The following is a 27,474-nucleotide window of genomic DNA, read 5'->3' as shown; positions in this document are numbered from 1 at the left end:
CATTGATGTTTGTCAAAGATGAAAGTGAACCATTGTCAAAGTGCATCACAAGATTTAGTGTATATGGAGGCCTCATTTCAATTTGACACTTGGTGTGCCCAAAAAATACACCCCTCCACAAGCATTCAACAAGCACATCTTATTGCTGAAGTCACCTGAGAAATCTGCGGCCAGGGTAACCACTGCCGTGCTACTGTAGCAGGTGCAGGATAACCACATATGCATCTTCTTAAAGAGAAAATGCAGCACCCAAAAATAGGACAAAATAGGAGACAGATTTGCATACAATTTGTGCATACGTTATATTTATTTTTCGACTCCATTTACAAATTGCTTCCCATAAAATATCTCAAAGTGATTTCACCGCAAAAGCAGCAGCAATAAGAACAATTTAAAATAATTCCATATATAAATATAATTTAAAACAATTTCATAAAGGTAAAGGGACCCCTGACCATTAGGTCCAGTCACGGACAACTCTGGGGTTGTGGTGCTCATCTTGCTTTACTGGCCAAGGGAGCTGGCGTACAACTTCTGGGTCATGTGGCCAGCATGACTAAGCCTCTTCTGGTGAACCAGAGCAGCGCACGGAAACACCGTTTACCTTCCCGTTGGAGCAGTACCTATTTATCTACTTGCACTTTGACGTGTTTTCAAACTCCTAGGTGGGCAGGAGTAGGGACCGAGCAACAGGAGCTCACCACGTTATGAGGATTCGAACCACCGACCTTCTGATCAGCAAGCCCTAGTCTCAGTGTTTTAGACCACAGCGCCACCCGCATCCCATCAAAAACAATTTCATAGATAAAAACAATTCCAACACCAACACAGACTGGGATAAAGATCTCCACTTAAAAAGTCACATAGTTGCAAATCTGGAGATAATTCCTATAATTTCAAAATAAAGACCATCGATTGCATAAATAAGAACATGCACGAAACCTCCAGAGAAGATTTTTTTTTTTTTTGAGGGGGGGATGCAGGAGACTGTAGAGAAAGAAGATTTCTATGAGCAGATCTCCCCTCATGGGATCTCTGAATCCAACCCAATGGTGCTGATATTTTGTGAATAGCTAACCCGTCCATAATCTGAATTTGGGCCACAGGGTTAATTTCAGTGGGACTAAATCATTGCAAAAGCCCACTGACTGACCCCCCCCCCACCCCATCTTTATCAGGAGCACAACATGAGTATGGTCACTAAGCTTAAGTCAAACGAGGCACTAATGGCAGTGTTGGATGTTTATCAACATTCAACTAAATCAATGGTCGCTTAGCCTAGTTACAAAGCGATGCAAGAACTGGAGATGGAAAAAAACTGGGTGAGCTCTTACCGCCTCTAGAACAGGCGACCTCATGCAAATAAACATGCAGCTCATTGAATTGATTATTGCTGGCACTAAATGTATAAAACACTCGATGAAGAAGCCAGGCAGGGTAGCAGCAATCTGTCCCAGTTCTTCTCGATCCAATGGAAACTAGAAACTGAGGAATGCGAGTGTGGCAGCGAAGGGCAAGGCAGCCTTCTCTGAGTGCCCCTGCCCCTTAATGGCATCTTGAAAAACAGCTGGTCAAATGCACAAATATTGATTCAGTTTATGGAAATCTGGCATTACACCGTTGCTGTCTCTGGGCAAACACCTTATCTAAACAGATCTGACATGATTATACCATCTGGTTTTATTTCCGGAGTGCTTTCCCCACATTTCTTTCGCCTCCTGAAATGGGTAGTCCAGGTGATTAATTGGAGTGATTTATAACTTGCATGTTCTCCCACACCAAATGCGTCCCATTTGCTTCCTTCAAGGTGGCTGATCACTTTGCAGTAATAAAATTAAAAAGGCACAAATTTCGGCATCCAAGATGTGGAGAGTTTGCAGTTAATTGTTAACCGCATTTAACAAATCTTGGCTCACGCATTCATGGGTGACTGCAGTGAGAGGTTGATAAGGTCTCCATCCTATATTTTAGGTGCTGTGTGCTTTTGACCATGCCACATTTACCACACATTAGTGAGAACAAACAAAAGGAGATGAGTGGTTCTGAAGAGACAAACAGGTTGCTGGCAGGCCTCTCGCGGGGATTAAGAGGAGAACTGGAGATGAGACCAGGTGGGGGGGCTTGGGAGATGTGATTTGGAGCTTCTTTTTATCTGTATGAAACTCCCCACACATCAACAGCAAGGTGCACACATTGACACCCCTTAACCTGCACAGGGCAAATGTGACTGCATTCAGTAGGGATCGTATAGCCATATTCACACCACACATTTATATCATTATGGTACCAACATTATGGTGCTTTCCACAAAGAATTTTGGGATTTGTAGCTCATTAAGGGTGCTGGGAGTTCTTAGGAGATTCACAGAGCTGTAGTTTAACAATCAATCCCTCTTCACAGGTTCCCCGACAATTGCTTTATATGGAATACTGATTTGTCTTAAGGAAGCCATGTCCCAAAGATATTTGACTAGCGGTGAGTAGGCTCCCACTGGTCCATATAGCCTACTCTATTCCCCCACGATGCCTTGGGGATGATGCTGCAGCATGGCATTTCAAATGAGACATTGTGGGGGATTGGAGGAACACATACAGGCCTCAGGTTATTTATTATTCTTATTTATTAAATTTATATACCAACCTATAACTGGGGGTCTCAATCAAGATATAAAACCACAAAATACATAATAAAAACAAAAACAAAAACCCAATAGCCCCCCCCCCAAAAAAAAAACATATTATAAAAGGGCATAGGATGTAGATCAGCCAAAGGCCTGGTTAAATAGAAATGTTTTTGCCTGGCATCTAAAGGTGTATAATGAAAATGCCAGGTGAACTTTCCTGCTAATAGGAAGTCAGTTGATGTTTGTAGCAGGGGCCAAGCTATGTTTAAAGGAGATGGGAACTAATTCAGACAATAGTCAGATTTGAAACTAGAATTTCTCCTGCTCCTTCCCTCAACAGTCCCAAACTCTCTCTCTCTCTCTCTCTCTCTCTCTCTCTATCTCTCTCTCTCTCTATCTCTATCTCCCCTTTTGTAGCCTGCAGAAGTATGGGGACTTTTTAGCTCAGCGGTAGATGACACCCTTCATCCCTAATTAGTAAATTGTTGTCTGTACTCTTTCTGCCACGTGGTCACTGTAGCTTGAGCCCGCATGTAAGTGCAGCACCAAACTCAAACCTTCAAAGGTAAAGTGTTGTGCTTAAAGCAAAGGTAATTTTTCCTTCTTCTTTTCCAACACGCGGCTTCCATTTCCAGACCAGGCATTTGTTATATAGGCAGCAGGCTACACTGGTGGAAAATGAAGCTAGGCTAAGAATTCCACTACAGATGTCATTAGACCAAGGTATGTTGTTGTGTTGTCTGATTCTGACAGCGAACATTCAGAACATTCAGTCTGACAAAAAGGAGACAGGATCATTTAAGGGGAACTCAACTTATTTCGTTTCTTACATTCCAGAACCCTGGATAGTTCACTGTGGAGAGGACTTGAACTTCGGCTATGTGCTAAAATGTATTTTAATGTTTTCGAATGTGTGTGTTTACAAGAGTGTATTGTGGATTGCTTTAGGGACAGAAATATTGTTTGGGAAGATGTGGATGAAAGAGCTACAAAACGAAACCCCCTTTTTTCCTTCCCTTTCAAAATGTTGACCAGTCTAGCAAATCAATAGTGTGTCTGACAAGACGATAACAAGCACCTAGAGAGGAATCTCAGTGCTATGGCAATCTTCTTCCATACTCCCTTCTTTCATGAGAGGATGTAAAAGTCAGGGCTCAGTCTGCTCATGGGAAATGTTTTCCATCATGTGGAGGGGGTTTCTGAACATGTTATCTACTACTCCGTCCTTCTGCTTTTAATTTATTATTACGTATAAAAAGCTCCTTGCCCCCGAGGTGATCTAGGTGACTTACATTGTTTTGCCCCTCCCCATTTCCCCCTCACCACAACCCTGTGTGGTAGGTCAGGCTGAAAGACAGCAAATGGCCCAAGGTCACCCAGTGAGCTTGATGATTGAGTGGGAATTTGAACCCCAGTCTCACAACATTATTACCACTATGCCACACTGGCTCTGCTAAATTATTGACAAAGAATAAAAAGAGGGAAATACTGTATTTTTCCATGTATAAGACTAGGGTCCCCCCCCCAAAAAAATGTCAGAAATATACATGGATAGTGCCGAGGGTGGACTGGCAATTGGTTGTTGCCCCCAAAATAGGGGGTGTCTTAAATATGGGGGCGTCCTATAGACAGAAAAATATGGTACACTTAAAAGGTCAACTGCGTAGTTTTTCATCTGAAAAGAAATCCTTCCTCAACCGCAGAGGTACTGCTAAAAGAGCATTTGGCAAGTCCTCACGGACCAACACAACTGAAGAATGTATGTGGGGGATTGCACATTTGGAAACACCCTCACACAAAAATATTTTTTCGTGTGTAAAGCTTATGCCTCTGGGAGAAGACTGCCTAACACACACACACCCTCCATGTGCCTTCGGAGTTTGTATTAGCTCATGAGGACATCTCATCATGTGCTCTTTTAAAATGTTTCAAGCCAGGTCTGATCTGAAGCACATTTCTCTGTGTATGTGCACCCCTTAATGTCTTGCCCCTCACCTACTCTCCTTCATCAAGGATTTCAGATTTCAGATGAGAGCATCGTTTAAGTCCTAGAAGTTATGATTCTGGTGGCGACAAGCCCAAGAGATATACTGTACTGAAAAGGCATCACTCCATTTCACCATGACATTTTGCAAAGATTTTGCTGATTTTTCAGGAGGGCAGGCAAAACTTGCCCCAAAGGTAGGGGCTCTTGTCTGTTGTGTTTCAGTAGCAGAAGAAGGTTCCACTCCCAGGTTTGACGAGATGCCATCTGGGCAGAGCTTGTTTACCAACTTGGCCAACTAAATGGCTTCCTATGGTGGCACACGTTTGGGATTGCAAAATTAGAGGACCAGTAAAATTCAAAGGTGCCCCTAAATATTTTTCCCCTCATGGGCATTTCTCCACTGAGGTGTGACCTACTCCTGAAGATGATGCCTGATTGGCTGTGCTCAACAAACCCAAATCATCACCCTTCTTGCCTCCACCTGGCTCAGGGCAGGGCCTGATAGGCTTCATGAGAACTGCTGCTGCTGCCCCTCAGCAAGGACTGGGGTATTTTGGGGAAAGTTTTGTCTGGAGTTTTTGCTGTTATTGATATTAATTTTTTTGTATCTTTATTTTTATGTGGTAATTGTTCAGTTTGGTTATGCAGTTTTTGATGTGTTTTATTTATCCCATGGACTGCAAGAAGATCAAACCTCTCCATTCTTAAGGAAATCAGCCCTGAGTGCTCACTGGAAGGACAGATCCTGAAGCTGAGGCTCCAATACTTTGGCCACCTCATGAGAAGAGAAGACTCCCTGGACAAGACCCTGATGTTGGGAAAGATGGAGGGCACAAGGAGAAGGGGACGACAGAGGACGAGATGGCTGGACAGTGTTCTCAAAGCTACCAGCATGAGTCTGACCAAACTGCGCGAGGCAGTGGAAGACAGGAGTGCCTGGCGTGCTCTGGGGTCACGAAGAGCTGGACACGACTAAACGACTAAACAACAACAACATTTATCTTTATGACTACTTTGCTATGTTTGTAACTATGTAAATCTTTTCATATTGTAAGCCGCCTTGAGCATTGTTTTAACTGTGGAAAGGCGGCATACAAATAAACTGATGATGATGATGATGCTCACTTCTACTCTTCCCCTGGGGTCAGAAATGATTTAAATTAAAACAGACAGCTGGAACCCTGTTTGATTGTGCCATATGCTGCTCTTCGATGCTGTGATCCCACTTTGCTGTCTTTGGGGTTGTTTGGGACCCCCTGGATTACATAGCTTTCCAACACTGCACCTCATAGTCTTCTTGCTCCCCTGTCCTGGCACCTGCCATGTACCCAATGGAACTGATTTCATTCATTCTGATCTGTTTGCACCAAGTTTGTGGGGATGTTTGGACGTCAGCTATTTACTGAGCATCCATTCTGGTTTATTTGCAGAGAGGTTATGTGTACAAAGCAATAATTCTCCCACATTTTCTGGGGCACTTCCCATTCACTTTCCGTATTATTGCAGGAAGTCTGAGGAGGAGGGCAGTTTTCTTGCACAAGACCCCTTCTAACTGCGCAACCTGAATTTGCTAGTAAACGATTGAATCCCACCCCCAAATAGCAACACTATGGAAGCACCCATGAGATACCCATGGACTTCTGCAGGGGAAATTTTTTACCTGCCCAGGAGACAACACAAAATATAAAGAAAAGATAAAGGACCACCACTATGATACAATAGGTAAAAGCCCCCAACTTTGGGGAGAAATTGGCTCCCCACCAAACAAAAAGAATCACCCCAAGTTTGTCCCTCTTTCTACAGTGCCTGATGGAATGTTAACCTAAGCTCAGAGAACTTTTGCCTGAGTATTCAGTGCTCTAGTTATCCATTGGATTGTTCCCCACCCACCTTTCCTTTCTTTAGTTCTTAAATCTCAATTGGGAAGTTAAGATAGTGCAACTTAGTCTCTCCCCACCCCCCTCTAATGTAAAGTCAGTGCAAATTCACCAGGGATAATTTTGCCCACAGTCTGGGGGGGGGGGGAGTGTGTTATTCACAGAGCTAGATACCAAGGCGTGTCGGGTGAAAAGGCATCAGGTTGAGAAGTAATCAATATGTGTGGGAGGCTGGAAGGGTGAAGCAACACCAATGTCATCAGAAAGTCATGAAAGAGGAGGTGGGAAAAGAGTCCCCATTGCAAACTTTCTGCTTCCTCCCAATTAGAGTGTTTGACCTCTTTTGTTAACTGGTTCTTTGTTTGTTTGTTTGTTTGTTTTTCATTCTGTGATTAAATCCCAAATTTATTTGCATGGTACTCCTTCCTATTTACACTTCTTTGTGCAAGGAGGAAGAAAACACTTTGAATGAAAAGGAAAAACTCTATTGGCATTTGTCTCCATTTAACACTAACTATGATCTCACAGGTGTTATAAAATTAGCTCCACAGCTAGTCGCCCACCGAGCAAGGTCTGATTAATGTATTATCAAGACTACAGAATACTTGGGAGATACATGGGCCAGCCTATAGCACCCAAATTGTTACAGGCTGTTGAGAAAGGTCCATAGCTCAGTGGTAGAGCATCTTCCTTATATGAAGCAGATCTCAGATTAATCCCCGACATCTCTAGGTAGAGAGATGAACCACAGAGAGCTACTGTCAGTCCGTGTTGGCAATACTGAATAAGATGTATGAATGGTCTGACTTGGGAGAAGGAAGTTTGGGGATATAGTAGGCTGTCCTTGCATAGTATTAGCATGACACAATGGGAAACAGCTCATCCAACAGTACTTATTTCACCCAAGGCACCATGTCTCAAGGGCAATATTCTTCAACCTGGCGTCCTCAGGATATTTTAGATTGCAATTCCCATCAGCCCTGGACAGCATAGCCAATGATCAGGGATGATGGTGGTTGTTAAAATAAAATAAATGTGCCTTGATTCTGTTTATTCCACCCTAATCATTGCCACCAGTCAACATAGGGGAAGGAAGAAAGCTATTTCATTTTCCCCGCCCTTCAGAGGATGAAATTAAGAAGTCCCTTACTTTGCTTTTGGTACTTCTTAGTGGCACTATTGCAGAGGAAATAATTGGTCTTACATTAGAATTTGTACCTCTGCAATCCAAAAAGCAAAACAAAGAAGCAAATTCTAAATATCTCCTTGTTGGGAGAGCAGACCTTCATGGTGAGTTCTGGCACCTCTCTTTCTATAAAATTAGCACTGATTGTATTGACAAGCTGCAATGTGTGCATAGGAGGGTGACCAAGATGATCAAGGGTCTGGAAACCAAGCCTTATGAGGGAGTTGGGTCTGTTTAGCCTGGGTAAGAGACGACTGTGAGGAGTTATGATAGCTGTCTTCAAATATCACAAGTGCTGTCACATGGAAGATGAAGCAAGCTTGTTTACTCCAGCTCCAATGGGTTCAAGTTGCAAGAAAGGAGATTCCAACTAAACATCAAGAAGAACTTTCTGACAGTAATAGCTGTTCAAAAGTGGAGTGGACTCCCTTGGGAGATTGTGGACTCTCCTTCCTTGGAGGTTTTTAAGCAGAGGTTGGGTGACCATCTGTCATGGATGCTTTAGTTGAGGTTCCCACATTGCAGAGGGTTGGACCAGACGGCCCTCAGGCTCCTTTCCAACTGCCCGGACACTGAGGTCCAGCGTCGAGGGCCTTCTGGCACTTCCCTCGCTGCGAGAAGCCAGGATCCAGGGAACCAGGCAGCGGGCCTTCTCGGTAGTGGCACCCGCCCTGTGAAATGCCCTCCCACCAGATGTCAAAGAGAAAAATAACTACCAAACTTTTAGAAGATATCTGAAGGCAGCCCTGTTTATGGAAGCTTTTAATGTTTAATAGGTTATTGTATTTTAGTGTTTTGTTGGAAGCCGCCCAGAGTGGCTGGGGAAACCCAGCCAGATGGACGGGGTGTAAATAAATTATTATTATTATTATTATTATTATTATTATTATTATTATTATTATTTACAGTTCTATGAAATGTTCCCCATCCTGTGCTCTCAGAATTTAATCCCATACTCAAATGTACCCCACTATTGATTTACCTCCCTGAACTTGCACCAGTCTTGAACACATTTTTGGTTGCATACATCCACTTCAGCCTCAAACTGGCGCATAACAAGCACATAAAAATTAAACCCGCAATGACCTCGTCCCAAAGCTACACGCAAGCGCCAGCCTCTCCTAGGACTTGATTCTTCTCACTTGCGCTCGCCACTGTGAGCTCTCTTTTTCTCTGGTGTCAGCTGCTGCCATCTATCAAAACAACACCTTTAAGAAGAACAACTGAGTGCCAGCACAGGGCTGCCAACCCTGAGAAAAATCAATCATAATATTGAATGTCCTGAGCTGTCTTTGCTTTGCTTTATGGTTGGAAAAGGAGAGAAAAAACCTGTGACAGAGGGCATGCTGACATTTCTTGAGCCGTTCTTTTTCTTATAGTTGTGGGCAGGTTTAAGAGATGGATATTGAAGTCTACTCCGGACGCAGCATGATAGGGCTGATAAAGAGCAGAAGCCATGCCCATTTGGGATGTGACCTTTTCCTGACTTTATCTATTCCTGAAGCAAGGCGGGTGGAATGCACCCTTCTTTTATGGACTAGAAACGTTGCCGTCTCGTGGAATAACCAGACTCTGTTAATTAGACTTCAGTCATACTGGAGATCATTAACGGGAAAAGGTCAGCCTTTGGCAAAGGACGAAGGCAGCTCTATCTGAAATGTGCCATCTCCCTCTCCTAAGCCAGCAACGGGCAATTATCGATCTCCTTTGGGCAGCTTTCTGTGTCACAGCTTGCAGTTTCTAGTCTGTAGAAAGATGCGGCCATAATGCAAGCCTGTGAGCTCACTCACAGGGACCTCTTTACTCTTTCTTAAGAAGTGGGTAAATTATTCTGATCGTCAGTCATTCTCTTAGCAGCCAACCCACATAGGACTAAAAGAGCATCTATGGTTGAGAAATCAGTTTTTGATTAACTATATTAGAGGATGAGCAAACTGTTTCAGCTGGTGGGCCAGATCCCAGGATCCCCAGATCCTCCACCCCTAGCAAGTTTCTTTGACATGGGGATAGGGCCAACTATCTGTCACTCACCTGGTGTCCACAGTCCCATTTTCCCTTTGTAGTGTGACTGAGTTCCCAGTAGAAGATGGCTGAGCTACAGAATTCCCCATTGTACTTGATGTCAGAATTCCCAGCAGGTTTAAAGTCAGTGCCTATCAGCTGATAGGGGACTAACACAAGCCATATTTACATGAGGTTTAAAGCTTACAGTACACAGAATAAATGGATGTGAAGCTTCGCACGTAGAGAAGGATTGACCAAGAATTTCCTCTCAAAGAATTCTGGGAGCAGTAGTTTGTTAAGAGTGCTGAGATTGCAAAGAGGCCACTCACAGAGCTACAATTCCCAGAATTCCCTTTGAAGAGAGATTGTTAAACCACCCTGGGAATTGTATCTATTTGGGAGGAATAGGGGTCTCCTAGCAACTCTCCCAAAATCCTTTTGGGGAAGTCAGGACTGTTTAAAGTGGTGTCTTAGTGCTTTAAGTGTATTGTGTGAATGTGACCATGGCGCGTTAGAAGATCCATTTTTTGTGTGAAAAGTTTTTATTGTTAAAATAATTCAGCATTAATACACACATATTGTGAATATACAAGCATAAAACATACATACATTTCATACAATCCTTAAAAATGTTCAAACATACCTACACTCAATCCCACAGATAATTCCTTTTCCCTTCACCATCCACCACCTCTCACCCCACCTTTGTGTTAGCCTTCCAATCTACTCAATTGCAATTTCTTTCCACTTCTATTACTTTCTTTCACACACCTTTAACCTAATTTCATGCTTCTTTTTCTATTACACATTGGTATCCATCTTATTTAGTATTTCAGTATTTAAAACGGAACTTGTTTATTCTAATAGGATTTTTCGATATGGTTTTGCAAGTTTCCTTTAAACACCTTCCAGTCCCTGTCTATCTTCTCTTTTGAGATACTTCCAATTTCTCCCAATGTTTTTGATATATTGTAGTACTCAAAGATCAAATTTGCTTCTCCTGTCTGGAACAGCAAGGACAAGGAACTGGTGAAATAGTGTCATCAAGGGAAAAACATAAATCTAGGAAGCTAGGGACACCCAAGATGAATGGAGATAGCAAAAAGAGATAAAAAGCTGTCCTCTGCAGGCACAGATGTGGTCTTATTGTGTTAGTCTTACTGTTTAAAATGCTAGCGCTTCTGTCCCAATTTCTAACATTCCTTTAAAACTGCAGAACCTGTTGCATTATTAAACTGTGGCTTTTTGATTTATATGTCGTCATTTCACTCTAAATTTCAAGTGGTGGGAAAGAACTGTATACAAGGATATTGCCTCAAATGTCGTCACATGAAATTATAATGCAAAACTCCCAAGTTTTTCTGAGTTAACAACATATATATATATACACACACACACACACACACACACAATTAACAAAGAAATGAGCACTAAACTTCCACTAGATTTCCAGCAGTAGCTTTTGCATCATGTGCATAATCACATAAAGTATGGAAATTATCAGGAAATAATCCAATTTGAAAAAGAAACAGTAGCTAATGTGGCAGGTAGTTTAGGTAGGTTTTGGATTCTTGGGGACCAGCACCAGAAATGTACCTTTACGAAACCATCTGTTCCTTATCTGTTTATCTGCAGGCCACCCTGTAGCAAAGATCTCAAGGAAATGGGCATTGGGATGGACAGGTGTGAAAAAGCAAAAAGTGAAAGCTGTCAAACCATCCAGGAGTAAAAAGAGAATCCACAGGAGTAAAAACAAAAAGAATGCAGACCTTACCACCTAGGGGAAAAAGGGATAGAATTATGCAATGCCAGCTGCATGAGAGGTAACCAACCAAACTTTGCTGCTACATGGTCCAGAGAATATTTAATGTCTAAATGGAACTTTTAACATTTAAAAAGCCCCAACAGGAAAACCTTTGCATTCAGAAGGACATTTAGCTATAACTATGCACTTTGAAGAGGCGGTAATAGCAAGCTGGAAGTTCCTTATAATACCCCTTAAGAAGTTCTGCTGGATAAATTACAGTATGTGCAGTTTTTTAAAGGATTTATTCAGGTATGTCCTTTTTAAAAAAAACATACAGAAAAAGGATGGAAGAGATTGCTCCAGTGAGCAAGTAATGGCAGTCAGAATATTGTTTCAAAGACCTCTGGGAAGCATTTAAGCAGGGCAGGAAGGCAATAGGTGTCTTCCACAATTGCTCCCCAGAAGCTGCTCTTCAGCCAGATCCTCTGAATCTTAAAGTTCAATATAGCCATCAGGACCAGTAACATTCGATAACCAAATCTTACTAAGATGGAGGGGTCACAACTAGCTTCTGTTGAGAAAAAACTCATGGGGAGTATCTAATCACCTTTCAGACCAGTTAAGCTAGTAGTCATCTCCACACCTTCTGGCCCCAAATTTAATAAATTGATATTGCATCGTGCAAGTAAGTGCTTTCCCATTTCTTGGTTCATAATTGCAACACAAGCAGAGAAGCTCTGCTGGAAGCTGCTGGGGTGGAGGGGAGACAACAGGATAATTGTCCAGGTGCATATAAATGCATATGCATGAAGCACACAGAGACAGGGCACAGGGCACAGTCAGCCATTTTGCAAACTGAAGGTGCTGAAGTATACTCTGAACCAGACAATGATGCATCCCCCCACCCCAGAACATCCTTAGCCAAAAGAACAAGCAACCTCTTCGTTTTTAAACTCTTCTGCAGAGTACAATAATATGGCGAAGAACAGGTGGAGTAGAGACTTTGGCATCAGTAGAGTTTGGCATCAGCACCTGGCATTCTAGGGCAGCAGTCAGCCCTGATATTTGCTCCAGGCCCATCTCATCAAGTAGCTGTGTATGCAAACCTCCATTGTCATTTCCCATAATGCCCTGGAGTGGCACTACAGCAGGCATACCCAAGCACTGTGGAAAATTTAAATGGCACCTCCCTCCATGTTGTGCTACCACCATCACTCTAAGTAAGCTTGAGAGAGTCCATGAGCCTAAGTAATATTAACCCCCTCAAACGTGGAGCCACCTCTGACTTCAAATATGATTGGAGGCTGGAGTTGGGGAATAGGCCTTGTATTCCATGTTGGCATCTCAGGGTCGATAGGCCAGCTGGCTCGGCCCAGCTGGAACGTCTCGCTCTTAGCCTTGCTGCTGCGAAGGTTTCCTCGACCTCTGCTCCAACGTACATCAGCGACTCAAGCTTGCAGACTTGAGCACACTTTACTTAGCAGTGTACAGTGGTACCTCGGGTTACATATGCTTCAGGTTACATACACTTCAGGTTACAGACTAACCCAGAAATAGTGCTTCAGGTTAAGAACTTTGCTTCAGGATGAGAACAGAAATTGTGCTCCAGTGGTGCGGCGGCAGCGGGAGGCCCCATTAGCTAAAGTGGTGCATTAGGTAAAGAACAGTTTCAGGTTAAGAACGGACCTCTGGAACGAATTAAGTACTTAACCTGAGGTACCACTGTATACTGTGCAACAGTAGAGGCTTGAGGCTGTAGATACATACTAAGCTACGCATTTATTAAACATAAATCAGGACAAAGAAACATGTCGTCTCTCCTTGCCATCTTCTCGGGGAGAGAGCTAAAAACAACAGCTATACAGAGCGGAAGTTCCGCTTACGCCAGCAATCTGTGCTGGAATGTAAACAGAAATGTGACATGCAAGAATCCCATGTCTGCAGCAAAAAGTGGAATGGAATCCCAACAATGTAGTATATGTAAAGAGCATGTCCCCATTTTTATCTGCAAAATGTTGGGGATCCTGATTTCTGAACAGGAAGATGTGACCCAAGGATCAGCAGACTTTTTCAGCAGGGGGCCAGTCCACTGTCCCTCAGACCTTGCGGGAGGCCAGACTATTTTTTTTGGGGGGGGGGGGGATGAACAAATTCCTATGCCCCACAAATAACCCAGAGATGCACTTTAAATAAAAGGACACATTCTACTCATGCAAAAACACCAGGCAGGCCCCACAAATAACACAGAGATGCGTTTTAAATAAAAGGACATATTCTACTCGTAAAAACACGCTGATTCCCGGACTGTCCGCGGGCTGGATTTAGAAGGCGTTTGGGCCAGATCCGGCCCCCAGGCCTTAGTTTGCCTACCCATGACAATTTGTGACCTAATGGGACTAGCTTTATTTTCTGTCAGTTTTTGCTATTATACTTTCACTATGCCTAAGATTCTTTTATCTTTTTTTTAACCAAAATGTTGAATAAGGGGGAAAGGCTGCACAGATGCTGAGTCTGCTTAAAACAGAATTTTTTAAAAGAGGAGGAGGAAGAAGACGAAGAGCAAAGCCTAGCTTCTTTAATCTGATGTCTAGGCTGCATTTAAAAAATTGGATTGAAAAGAATTAGATTAGATTAGACCTTCTGGATTTAAAAATGTTAAAGCTCCATTTAGACCTTAACACAATCTCCTTCCATTCTCTGGAGCCATCAAGCTGAGCAGCCCCTCTCACAACTTGCCCCCTCCCCCAGTGTTATTAAATTTGCTGCTGCTGCTTCTTTTTTTCATTTTTAAATATCCTGGTTTCATATTGGTAATAGCAAGAAATCCTCTGAGACAGATCTAAAAGTTCCTTTTTGACCTGAGTGGAAGAGCTAGCATTTAAGCTCTGGATTTTACACGTATTGTACGCCACTGCAAATATATAAATATTAATAGCTAGGTGGTGTGGTGCTTTTTTTCTCTCTCTCTCCTCCCCAGAAGCGGAATATGTGAGAGTGCTTTTAAGTGCTTGGGGTTTTTCAAAGAGCAACGATGTTTTACAGGACGGCTTATTTATAGTGCATTATTATGAAGAAATGTACCATTAAAAAGCAGCCGTACACTTTATACCATTTCTGAAGTACCTCTCTCCTGCAGTACCTATAAACAAAAATTACCCAGTTATATATGCAAGCTACTCCATAGCACTCCAAACATGCAGATGGAGCTACACTTATATCGTAAAAAAAAAAGATATCAGATTGCATTTTGGATTAACACTCACCCTGATCCAATGGAAGTTGGATTGACTCTTGGCTCAGGAGTGCAACAGACAGGGGGGGAAATAACATTGCACCACTGTGTGGGGCTTCTGAATGAGGCTCCTGTTTGCGGAGGTGATCAAATGTTAGGCAGTGCCTAACATGGTCCGTATAGTAAAAGCTATGGTTTTCCCAGTAGTGATGTATGGAAGTGAGAGCTGGACCATAAAGAAGGCTGATTGCCGAAGAATTGATGCTTTTGAATTATGGTGCTGGAGGACACTCTTGAGAGTCCCATGGACTGCAAGAAGATCAAACCGATCCATTCTGAAGGAAATCAGCCCTGAGTGCTCATTGGAAGGACAGATCCTGAAGCTGAGGCTCCAATACTTTGGCCACCTCATGTGAAGAGAAGACTCCCTGGAAAAGACCCTGATGTTGGGAAAGATGGAGGGCACAAGGAGAAGGGGATGACAAAGGACGAGATGGTTGGACAGTGTTCTCGAAGCTACCAGCATGAGTTTGACCAAACTGCAGGAGGCAGTGGAAGACAGAAGTGCCTGACGTGCTCTGGTCCATGGGGTCACGAAGAGTCGGACACGACTAAACGACCAAACAACAACAACATGGTGGAGGTTGTCTGTTTAGATCAGGGCTGGTGGTCCTTCCTCCTTCATTTTCCATGCCCAAGATATAATCAGTGGCATCTGAGAGGCATCTAAGGCAGAGCTGTGGTATCTTTTTCAGGCTGAGGTCCACATTCCCTTCTGGGGGCCACATGCCGGGGGTGAGCAGGGCAAAATGCAATAGCGAGTAGAACAATGAATAGGGATTTTGCCTTTGTTTCCACTCACCCATCCATCTCTGTTCCTCCATCCAGCAAGCGAAAAGCACAATCAGAGTTCAACAAGAGGTTCCAGCCAGGCAAAAGCCATTCAAGGAAGGTGCAGTTCAGGGCTGGTGAGAGATTTGACTTGGAAGGAAAAGCCTACACGCTTTTCATATGAGGGTGTAGATTGGTCCTGCTAGATCATCAATGGGCAAAGACAGGCTCTGGGGTCAGAGGCCTCTCTGTATAGCCTTCTGTCAGTTTCGCTTTCTTATTTTTCCAGTCCTAAATTCAGTTCTCCATAATTCCGCATCAGTTTGTTGATTTATTTTATTCTTTTTTTAAAAAGTCCTTGTGAAAATTCATAAGCATTTTAGCGCAAACTTCTCCTAAGTACACATTTTTAGTATACTTCCCCCCCCCCAACATACACCTTTCATGCAAGGCAATTTCCCCCCAATATAATGCATTAGGGTATGCTATTTTCACAAATACATGAATTTTTATGCACCATCTCCCCTAGTACAGTGGTACCTCGCTAGACGAAAAACTCGCAAGACGAAAGAGTTTTTTGTTTTTTGAGTTGCTTCGCAAGACGAATTTCCCTATGGGCTTGCTTCGCAAGACGAAAGCGTCTTGCGCCTTTTTCTTAAAACCGTCAATGCATTCCTATGGGAAACCGTCAATGCATTTCCTATGGGAAACCGTCAATGCATTCCTATGGGAAACCGTCAATGCATTTCCTATGGGAAACCGTGCTTCGCAAGACAAAAAATTCACAAGACGAAAAAACTCACAGAACGAATTAATTTCGTCTTGCGAGGCACCACTGTATATGCATTTCTGTACATATAACTTGCTGGAGAACTGTACTGAAGAATTTGTAGAGCTGCAGATTTCCAAAGGAAATTCTGGTTTGCAGATTGTTTTGTGAAGTGCACACTGAATTGAATTGAATAACTCATCTCTACTGCCCACCCCTATATGGGACCTGGAAGACCGCCTGAATTTCCCCTTCATCTGGGGAAATTTTATTCGTAGCTTGGGACCTTTAAATGGGCATTTCTGACATTGCCCCTATACTCTGGAATGTCTTTCCCTCTACCATACCTGAAGAATCATGTGTCATTTCCTTCATTCACATTGCCCTCACCTATCTTTCTGCCCAGGCTTTTCCATGACCCACAAGGCTAAGCCTTGTTATTACTGAATGTCTGCTTTCATAATAACTTTATTGGTTTTACGTTTGTGTCTTTGTTTTTATGATACCGATTTACTGTTTTTATGTTGTACTTTTTATGAAGCATAAGAGAATTTTAAACACTTAGCAGTTTAGAAATGCTTCTGAATTAATTTGTTTTTATACGCAATGACGGCAGCAAGAATATTATTGGCAGAAAAATGGAAGCAAGAAGAATTACCAACGGAAGAAGATTGGAGGGTGAAATTGATGGACTATGCAGAATTAGATAAACTAACAGGAAGAATTTGAAGCTGGCGGGACCAGAGATTCACAGAAGATTGGCGTAAATTTACAGACTATCTGAAAAGTAATTGTGATGATCAGATTACATTTGTAGGTTTGCAAGAAGTTTTGTGAGGTGAATAATTTGAATTATTGAATAATTGGATGAAAAGGAAGACGTTAGTTAAGATAATTAAAGGCAATATGAATTTAAGAAATGCAGAAGAAATCATAAAAATGGGGGAATCATCAGAGGTCCTGATGGAAGTCCAAAAGATTGTATAAGATGTGAAATTTTGTGGTATTTACGACAATTAATATATTTTAAAATGAATAAAAATTATTATTTTTTTAAAAAAGGAATTAATTTGTTAATAAAATGACGTTTACAAATGTACAGACTGAACTGGTGTGGCAGGATGGCGGGAGTGCTGCCAGTCCGTGTAGGCAATACTGAGCTGACTGGGAAGGTGGCCTGACTCAATACAAGGCAGCTTCCTATGTTCCTGGAATTTGGCACTGAAGTACAGTATTGACCAGAAGTTTCCTGCAGGAATTTCCCTCCATTTTAATTGGACCAGCGATGTATCAACCATACATTTCCTCTTTGAATAACCTGTTCACTTCCCCAGCAGTGCATGTGTAAGATACAATTCAGCAATTGCCCCTAAGAACAAAGCAGTGCAAAATGGACACAGAAGGCTTGTTCATACATTACACTGGACATGGGTGCAAGCTGCCTCAACAAGTGTAAAAGTGTTCATGTGAAAGGTGGTGGATTTGTGGATTTGCACATCTCAGCTATTCTGCACGCACTGTAAACTCGTTGAATGTTACGTGTGAATAGCAGTAGTAGTAGTAATAATAATAATTTATTATTTATACCCCGCCCATCTGGCTGGGTTTCTCCAGCCACTTTGGGCGGCTTCCAACAGAATATTAAAAACACTATAAAACAGCAAATTTTAAAAACTTCCCTAAACAGGGCTGCCTTCAGATGTCTTCTAAAAGTCAGATACAGTGGTACCTCGGGTTAAGAACTTAATTCGTTCCGGAGGTCTGTTCTTAACCTGAAACTGTTCTTAACCTGAGGTACCACTTTAGCTAATGAGGCCTCCTGCTGCCGTTGTGCCACCGTCATTAGATTTCTGTTCTCATCCTGAAGCAGAGTTCTTAACCCGAGGTACTATTTCTGGGTTAGCGGAGTCTGTAACCTGAAGCGCCTGTAAGCTGAAGCATCTGTAACCTGAGGTACCACTGTAGTTGTTTATTTCCTTGACATCAGATGGGAGGGCGTTCCACAGGGCAGGCACCACCACCGAGAAGGCCATCTGCCTGGTTCCCTGTAACCTCATTTATTGCAGTGAGGGAACTGCCAGAAGACCCTCAGCCCTGGACCTCAGTGTCTGGGCTGAATGATGGGGGTGGAGACGCTCCTTCAGGTACACTGGGGCGAGGCAGTTTAGGGCTTTAAAGGTCAGCACCAGTACAAGGGCACAGCTCAGCTGTCTCTGTACAACATACTGTAGACTTGTTGAATATAACATCTGAACACCCCAATAAGTGTGTGCTGGCATTTTTGACCAATTTCTTCCTTGAAATGATTTTCACCTACGCCCAAGGCCTTTGCACAAAGTGCTATTGTGCTCTAGTTGGAATCTTTGGATACCAGACTTTAATTTGATTTAAACAGCACATTGGATGCACTTAGCCTTATGTACTGAGACACATTTCGGTGTGCATGTTGACAAGTCCTCGAAGCGCTGCGTCCCCCAGCAATCGCTGTTCCTTCTAGTGCTGGTAGCTCTTCTTGACCTCCCTATAAGTATTTTCCCTCTTTGTTCAGCTTTAATAAAAAAAAAAAAAAAAATCAAGACCACACTGTGAGATGCCTTGACTGGCACTCAACTGCCATTCAGAATATATAGAAAGAAAGATGTTTCCTTGGCAACAGAGGCTTATGTGTTGTTGCACGTCATCCCAATCTTCAAGTGGTGTGAGATTCCAGAGGTCCCAAAGGCCCCTTGGGAATGAGGCACCGTGGAGAATGTGGTGTCTTTATGATATATGGTTTATTTGCACATATATACAACCTGAGCCTACAATGGAGGGGGATAACAACATTAATATCCCAAAAGGGTCTAACAACAACAACAACAACAACAACAACAACAACAACAGCAAGTCTAACTACCAGACTTTTAGAAGACATCTGAAGGCAGCCCTGTTTAGGGAAGCTTTTAATGTTTGATGTATCACAGTATTTTAATATTTTTTTGGAAGCCGCCCAGAGTGGCTGGGGAAGCCCAACCAGATGGGTGGGGTATAAATAATAAATTATTATTATTATTTATTTCCCCAGCCACTCTGGGGGATATTAAAATACAATAGTCTATTAAACATTAAAAGCTTCCCTAAACAGAGCTGCCTTCAGATGTCTTCTAAAAGTCTGGTAGTTGTTTTTCTCTTTGACATCTGGCGGGAGGGCGTTCCACAGGGTGGGTGCCACTATCGAGAAGGCCCTCTGCCTGGTTTCCTGTAACTTGGCTTCTCGCAGCGAGGGAACTGCCAGAAGGCCCTCGGCACTGGACCTCAGTGTCCGGGCAGAACGATGGGGGTGGTGATGTTCCTTCAGGTATACTGGACCGAGGCCATTTAGGGCTTTAAATGTCAGCACCAATACTTTGAATTGTGCTAGAAACGTACTGGGAGGCAGTGTAGGTCTTTCAAGACCGGTGTTATGCGGTCTCGGCGGCATAGCCGCAGCCTTGGAATTAAATCAAACATTGCTCTGACACTAACTAAGTGCAAACTGGGGGCCTCACCCATTTGCAATCTCACACAGAGTTTCTTTCATTTGTTTCCCTTAATGACCCATCACCCAGGCTATCCCCTCAACACAGGAAGCTGGCCTGGCTTATATAACTTTATACTTGCTAGATCCAATGGGTTAATAATAATAATAATAATAATAATAATAATAATAATAATAATAAATTTTATTTATATCCCACCCTCCCCAGCCGAATCCGGGCTCAGGGCGGCTAACAACAATCAAATAATCAAACAATCAAATAATCCAACATTCTAATAACATTTCATTATAAAAATTAATTAAAATCAAATTAATGGCAACCGTTAAGCAAAATTCTGTGCAGGTTGCCAGAGGAGGGAGTCAGACTGCGCCCTGACCAAAGGCCTGGTGGAACAACTCTGTCTTGCAGGCCCTGCGGAAAGATGTCAGGTCCCGCAGGACCCTAGTCTCTTGTGACAGAGCGTTCCACCAGATTGGAGCCGCAGCTGAGAAAGCCCTGGCTCTAGTTGAGGCCAGCCTAACCTCTCTGAGGCCTGGGACCTTCAGGATGTTTTTATTTGACGAGCGTAGGTTTCTCTGTGGGGCATACCAGGAGAGGCGGTCCCGTAGGTACGAGGGTCCTAGGCCGTATAGGGCTTTAAAGGTTAAAACCAGCACCTTAAACCTGATCCTGTACTCCACCAGGAGCCAGTGCAGCTGGTATAGTACCGGATGAATGTGATCTCGCAGAGAAGACCCCATAAGGAGTCTCGCCGTGGCATTCTGCACCTGCTGGAGTTTCTGGGTCAGTCTCAAGGGCAGCCCCACGTAGAGCGAGTTACAATAATCCAGTCTGGAGGTGACCGTCGCGTGGATCACAGTGGCTAGGTCAGGGCAAGAGAGATAAGGGGCCAACTGCTTAGCTTGGTGGAGATGAAAAAATGCCGTTGCGCGTGTAGGTCCCCAGGCCACCCCTCAAATAACTTCACACATAACACGTAATTTAGTTTTGGTTTTTGGGCACTATTTTGGCCACAACTTTATTAAAATACAAAATCAGTGAGTGGTTGTTTAGACATTGGTTATGACTATCTGTCCCCCCGCCTGGGACAGAACTGGCATCCCGAGGTCCGATCGGTAGCCAGTAGAAGAGAAAGTCAAACTGGGGGGTCACCTGAGCTAAGCGTCGGACCCACGCCGCTCTCCCCAGCAGCTCCCCGAAAGCTTGCCATAATCCTATGACAAGGATTGCCCGGTCCTATGACAAGGATTCCCATGACAGGGATTGGGCGGCCCTGGTCCCATGACAGGGATTGGACGAAAACATGGCAAGCCCCAGGATTCCTTTAACAGAATTCCCTTCAGCGCAGTAGGAGGGGCAGGCACCGCCTGTTCAGACCCCTCCACCACCAGCATATTATAACCAATGCCTAACCGCAACCTTACAAGTTGTGACGAATTGCAGAGTAGTAGGCAAAAACCAAATGGCACAGCCAATCACCAAATGGCAAAATTCCTACTAGGCCCCTGCGCCAAGGCAGACGACCCCCATGACAGGCAAAGCAAGGTCAACCGGAAAAGAGGGCGGGTGGGCGGGTGATCCGATGCACTCTGCAAAGAGAAAGAGAAACCAGAGTGCACCAATATTTAAAGACTATGGTCCCACCCACCCAATTTGCAACATATAATTTGCCCCAGCAACCCGGGTTTCCAATCACAAATGCCAGGCAATAACTATTAACCAGCCTGGCAACAAGAGGCCTGGCCCGGTGGCCCACACCGCAACACGTGCTCTCATTTATTGGAGAACACGCTTTGCGCGTGTAGGTCCCCAGGCCACCCCTCAAATAACTTCACACATAACACGTAATTTAGTTTTGGTTTTTGGGCACTATTTTGGCCACAACTTTATTAAAATACAAAATCAGTGAGTGGTTGTTTAGACATTGGTTATGACTATCTGTCCCCCCGCCTGGGACAGAACTGGCATCCCGAGGTCCGATCGGTAGCCAGTAGAAGAGAAAGTCAAACTGGGGGGTCACCTGAGCTAAGCGTCGGACCCACGCCGCTCTCCCCAGCAGCTCCCCGAAAGCTTGCCATAATCCTATGACAAGGATTGCCCGGTCCTATGACAAGGATTCCCATGACAGGGATTGGGCGGCCCTGGTCCCATGACAGGGATTGGACGAAAACATGGCAAGCCCCAGGATTCCTTTAACAGAATTCCCTTCAGCGCAGTAGGAGGGGCAGGCACCGCCTGTTCAGACCCCTCCACCACCAGCATATTATAACCAATGCCTAACCGCCACACGAGCTCTAACGCTCGCCGCCAACCACTCACAAACCCAACCATGAACCCAATTTACTAGCCACCACATCCAGCCAAACATCATTCCCCAAATTGGAGAGGTGCACTCCATCTGCCCGGTAAAGGGCCTCAGCCTTAAAATTAATGTCTGGGTGTGAAATCACCAAACCACCCAGCTCCAATACCTTCACTCAAACAGCAGAGTTAATGCGCTTCCTGGCCCTTACAGCGGCCTCCGGGCGGGAACACCGCGCCAGGTTTGCCTCTGCAACCGGTGAGACCAAATTATTCTCACTGAAGGTAATAAGGCTGCCAATGCCTCCAAATCCCTTGGATTGAGGTGCGCAAAGCAAGGCAATCAATAGTTGCCACATCATTTTTTCCCAGCTGCACCACTATGGCCTTCCTATGACAAGGATTGCCCGGTCCTATGACAAGGATTCCCATGACAGGGATTGGGCGGCCCTGGTCCCATGACAGGGATTGGACGATAGCAGCCGGTGACCAATCAGCGGCATAAACTCTCCCCATGACATTCCGCGTCTGGAAAACCATGACACTTGCACGTGCTGTGGGAGGCTGAGACACGCTCCCCTTGCAGACTGCCTCGCTCTGCTGCCAGCCCAATGAACGATGCTGTGTCCCACTATCCAGACGCGGACCAGCGTGGGATCTACAAGGGTTGAAACAACAAGCATTAGTACCAAACTCAGCATTTTGTTTCGCACATAACCCTTGAAAGCATACGATTTCCATCTCCCCAAATCCTTGATCCTGGCGGCTGAGAAGCCCCAATGGGCTGCCATAGTCGCTGCACCTATGCGAAAGGAATGAGGAGCGAAACCAGAGGCCGAGATCCCCAAGCAGAGATGGCCTTACGTATGACTTATGTGAACTGGTGTCGTGCCAAAGGGTGACCATTTTATTGCATGAGTAGGGGGCTGTCCCCAGGAGGTCTCAAGGCCAAGTACTTCCTTACATCCTTGACCGGGAACGGGCCCACCTCCCCAGTCACTGGGAGGCGGAAAACCTCCCCCCGACCCAGCTGGTCAGTTTTTGGAGTTGTGCACTACAAGTCTCAACTCCAAAAGGGAAACACATATATCCCGAAGCAGCAACTCACGAGAACCAGCAACTTCTAGAATCGGGCCAGCCCCCAGGGGAACGAAAAGCCAAATATTTCTAGAATACAATAACAGGGCAAGGGCCCACCTTACCTGTGACTGGAAGCCCGATGATGGCAACCCTGCCCACTAGGTTTGACTTAGAGCTCCAGACACTTATGACAAGCTCCAAAGCAGATAAGGAAACATCCAGAGGCAATAAGCCTCCAAACTCTCAGCCCCGTGCTGGCTCCAACACAATTTCCCCAACCCTCAGTACACCAAAATTACAATGGAATACTGAAAGAAGTCTCGTCTAGAACTAGAACTAGGAGACAAGTATTAACTTGTTGCGGATACTGCATAGGTCAAGATTGACCGGCTTCCTGCCTGCAGTCCTGTGAAGGCTGGAGCCTTTACCAACTTTCCGAGACCCTGCGCACGACACACTTTTAGAAGGGTCTCTGAAAAATTAAAGCTTTACTCCAGCAGACATTGCAGCGGACTGAATTCTGATAGTTTTAACAGTGCATCTGATCTGCAGCAGGTGGGCGAATTACTGCAGGTCCTGCTCAGAGAATGGAGGCAAGTTCCTCTGAATGGCCGAGGACTGCCAGCTAAACGCTAAGAAATCAGTCCAGGCCTTCTCATAAGACCTGAAAGCAGAAGGGGAAATGTAAGCTACTCCTCCTCTTAATTATCAATTGTTGCCAAAGCGCCACAGGAGCTCCAGAAAATCCGGCTATAGCTGGGCGTCCAGAGCCCAGGATCTGAAGCTCTCCAACTGAAAACGGGATATCGTGACAGCGAAAACAATAGATGATCCCGTAATAAAGCGAGCAGAAACGCAATATTAAACCTTAAGCAGTGCAGCTGGAAAGCACATAAAAGGGGGGCGGAGACTGCCGAAGCATGAGGACCATTTTGCCAGGACCCTCACACTGACTGGTTATCAGACCAAGACAGACCCGACGGTCCCTGCACTCCTCAGTCCAGATGTGCGCTGACACTACAATGGGGAAAACTCAAGAAAAGTTAGGTCACATGTGATTGCCTTGCCCTGCCAGGCTCAAGGCCACTGTACAGGATGATGAAGGGACCCAGGGCCATGAGACCACCTGGCCAAGCAGGAATGGAAGGGGCAGCCTGGAACAACCACCCTGCATGCCATTTTTATTTTATTTTTTAAAACTGACCTAGCAATGATAGAATCTGACAAAGCAACATTTGCTATCAGAGGAAGTATTACAAGAATAACGTCCTTCACGGCAAACAGTTTTTCCACAGGCAAGCAGAGGTATGAGCAACGGTATCCAGCTAGCCCCCAAATACGTTAAAGGGGCAGTGGAGCCACTGTCCTAACCACTGGGAACACCCAGCTCCTCAGGGAATAAAAGGGGCCTACAGTAAGCCTTAGCAGAGGCTGATGTCACATGAACCAGCCAGTAAGATAATCCAAATAATGGTACCCCCAGTTAAACGAGTCTTGACTCGCAATGTTCAATCCAGAAAGATGCTAAAGGACTCGAGAGCTGCACAGCCTATAGTGCAACCCATTGGCATCGCCTTATAAATGCAAGGACCATCCAATTAAAGCCCAACTGCATATAATCTAGAGGGTGAACCGGCAGCAGCCTAACAGCCAATTCAATATCGCATAATGCCAACCAGGCCCTCATCCAATTTGTTGGTAAGCTCAACTGCCTGATCCAAAGATGCATATTTCACGGAACAATTCCAGAGAGTCATTCACTGAGGTGCCTATGGGATGCGATAAATTATAAGGGGGATTATATGGGGCTTTCTTAGGGACGATCCCCAAAGGGGATAAATGAAAATAGGAATAGCAGGAGAATCAAGGGGATACCTCCATACGTCCCAATGAAAGCTGCTTCCTAACCTTCTTACTTGCTACCACAGGTAGCTCTCTGACTGGCTTTGAGTTGCTGTGTTCTGAGCCACTGGCTGAAAAGCCAGAGGAATCCCAAACCTTGGGAAAAACCCTTCTCACAAGCACAAAACCACTGACCCATCTAGATAACCTTTTAGCCAGGCTTTCAAGGAAGATATTTTTATGGAAATATGGGTGAGAGGTATCAAGTTATTGCTTGCTAGTCCCCAGCCCCCACTTGGGCAGAATGCCCTGCCTTGAGTTGCCACCATGATGTGTAAATTTACAGGGCCTACGCCGGCCAGAAACCCTAAAAAGTCCCAACAAAGCTGCTGCCGGGCCAGCTTCCTGCATACAGCTTAAGATTCTATTGCTCAGGGAATTTCCATTTGAAATGTGGAGCTGCGCAAGTGGTCCACATGTCCCCGTCCCTGTGATCCTAGCAAGCTGAGGGGATAATGGCAGCCCTGCATCTAACGTTCCCATAGTGAAATGCAACTTAAAGAATAGTGGGGTGGAAGGGACCCTGAGGATGATCTAGTCCACTCTCCCACAATATAATAATAATAATAATAATAATAATAATAATAATAATAATAATAATTAATAATAATGATGATGATGATGATGTATTTGTACCCCGCCCATCTGGCTGGGCTTGCTCAGCCACTCTGGGCAGCTTCCAACAACAGATTAAAATACAGTAATGCAGCAAACATTAAAGGCTTCCCTAAACAGGGCTGCCTTAGATGTCTTCTAAAAGTCTGGTAGTAGACATCTGATGTTGACGTACCTGCAAGGAGGTGTAAGCATCATCCCTGCTCCCCTTTTCCCTGCTCCTGGATCGCCGTCTCTGAAGATGCTTCCTTCTGGAATAAGGCACCTAGGCCATCAGCAAGTCAACCTCTGCAGGAGAAGCAAACTCTGGAGGCATCTGCAAAGGCTCTGTCATAGTCTGCAAAAAACTAAATGAGAGGAACTGGTGAAACCAATGCTTTGTGCACCACATGGGGAAGCTATTCAGGCCGGAAACACTGCCAGAGGCCATCAAATTCTAGGGCCAAGCGGGCCAAGCCTTAAGATCACCTGCTAGGCCAGACATAAATGTTTCCAATGACTTAACAAACTCGAGGCAGCCCACCACCTGTCCAGGTACACCTGTTTGCCCTTTAGAGGGAAGCACGCCCTCAAGAAACCCGAACTTCTTTTTGGGAGCAATATCACAAGTGGGCCGAACTACCAAGCAACAGAATAGTCCAAAAGGAGCAGCTTGTTTTGTTATGTGATAACAATGGCTAAGTGGGGGATATGAACCCTGTCTCCCAGGTCCTAGTCCTGCGCTCTAGCCACTAAGCCACAATGGCTCGTCTCTAAAATGGCAGTTGCCACTATCAGGGCAAACAAACTTGAAGAAAATAAACTTGTTCAGAAACAGCATAGTTAAAGAGCATACACAGAGTGCTCACTGGAGGCACAGAGAGCCTCTGGTTCCACTCTGTCTGCCTAAGATATACATTAGCAAAAAGTGAGCCTGCAAACAGATAAATTCTTATAGAGAAAGTGAGTCACATGCCACAGAGACTTAACAATTGCTGTACTGCTAACTGTAGCAGGCTTAGGCTTGAATGATATGTGCAGGCCGAGAAGGCCGTGAAGGCCTCCCTGCTTCTGCTCTCTGCCTTTTTTGTCTCATTGCAATATTAAAGGAACTCAATATAGTGCTCCTGCCCAAGGCTAAATTAAAACTTGGCCAACAGCACTGCATGCAACCAAAATAAAGCCAACCTCTGGGGATACTATAAACGAAGTGATTCTAGCTAGGCTGGGAACAGCCCTGACTAGCCCCACAATTAAACAGGCAAAAATGGGGGAAACCTCTTTGCAAAAGAAAGCCCCTAATGGGGGCTCTCTCCCTATTGGGAAAGGCAAGCCCAGGAGGATTATGCACAGGCAGCGCTCACAGGTACAGGGAGAATCTTCCCAAAGGGCAGGGAAAGGGGTGGGGTGAGAAATCAAACAGGAAAAAAGGAGAATTAAATTAATTAAGGGACTAGAGAGGGGAATTAAATTAATTAAGGGACTAGAGAGGATTAAAAAGAAGGGGGAGAATAAAGAAATGTAACCAGACAATGAGAAGATTGCTCCTGATCCGATGCACTCTGCAAAGAGAAAGAGAAACCAGAGTGCACCAATATTTAAAGACTATGGTCCCACCCACCCAATTTGCAACATATAATTTGCCCCAGCAACCCGGGTTTCCAATCACAAATGCCAGGCAATAACTATTAACCAGCCTGGCAACAAGAGGCCTGGCCCGGTGGCCCACACCGCAACACGTGCTCTCATTTATTGGAGAACACGCTTTAGAAGGATCTTGCGTATAGGTGGAAAGAGGAAGCAGTCGCAACCAAAGAAGATTG

General features: G+C 44.5%; 1 long non-coding RNA gene across 1 annotated transcript in view; it reads right to left on the bottom strand.

Annotated features, from left to right (window-relative positions):
* LOC310659632 overlaps positions 1–25,904 on the bottom strand; it is a 47,876-nt gene extending 21,972 nt beyond the window's left edge. Inside the window, exons 1-2 of the long non-coding RNA XR_014502887.1 lie at positions 25,848–25,904; positions 22,649–22,733 (exon numbers count right to left, since the gene is read on the bottom strand). This is a non-coding gene — a long non-coding RNA (uncharacterized lncRNA). The remainder of the gene's footprint in view (positions 1–22,648; positions 22,734–25,847) is intronic.
* Between the last annotated feature and the right edge of the window lie 1,570 nt (positions 25,905–27,474).

Source organism: Podarcis tiliguerta (assembly GCF_965153285.1).
Source record: "Podarcis tiliguerta genome assembly, chromosome: 11".
Lineage (NCBI taxonomy): Eukaryota > Metazoa > Chordata > Lepidosauria > Squamata > Lacertidae > Podarcis > Podarcis tiliguerta.
The sequence above is the reverse complement of the archived record's forward strand: the minus strand, read 5'-3'. Positions and strand labels throughout refer to the sequence as shown.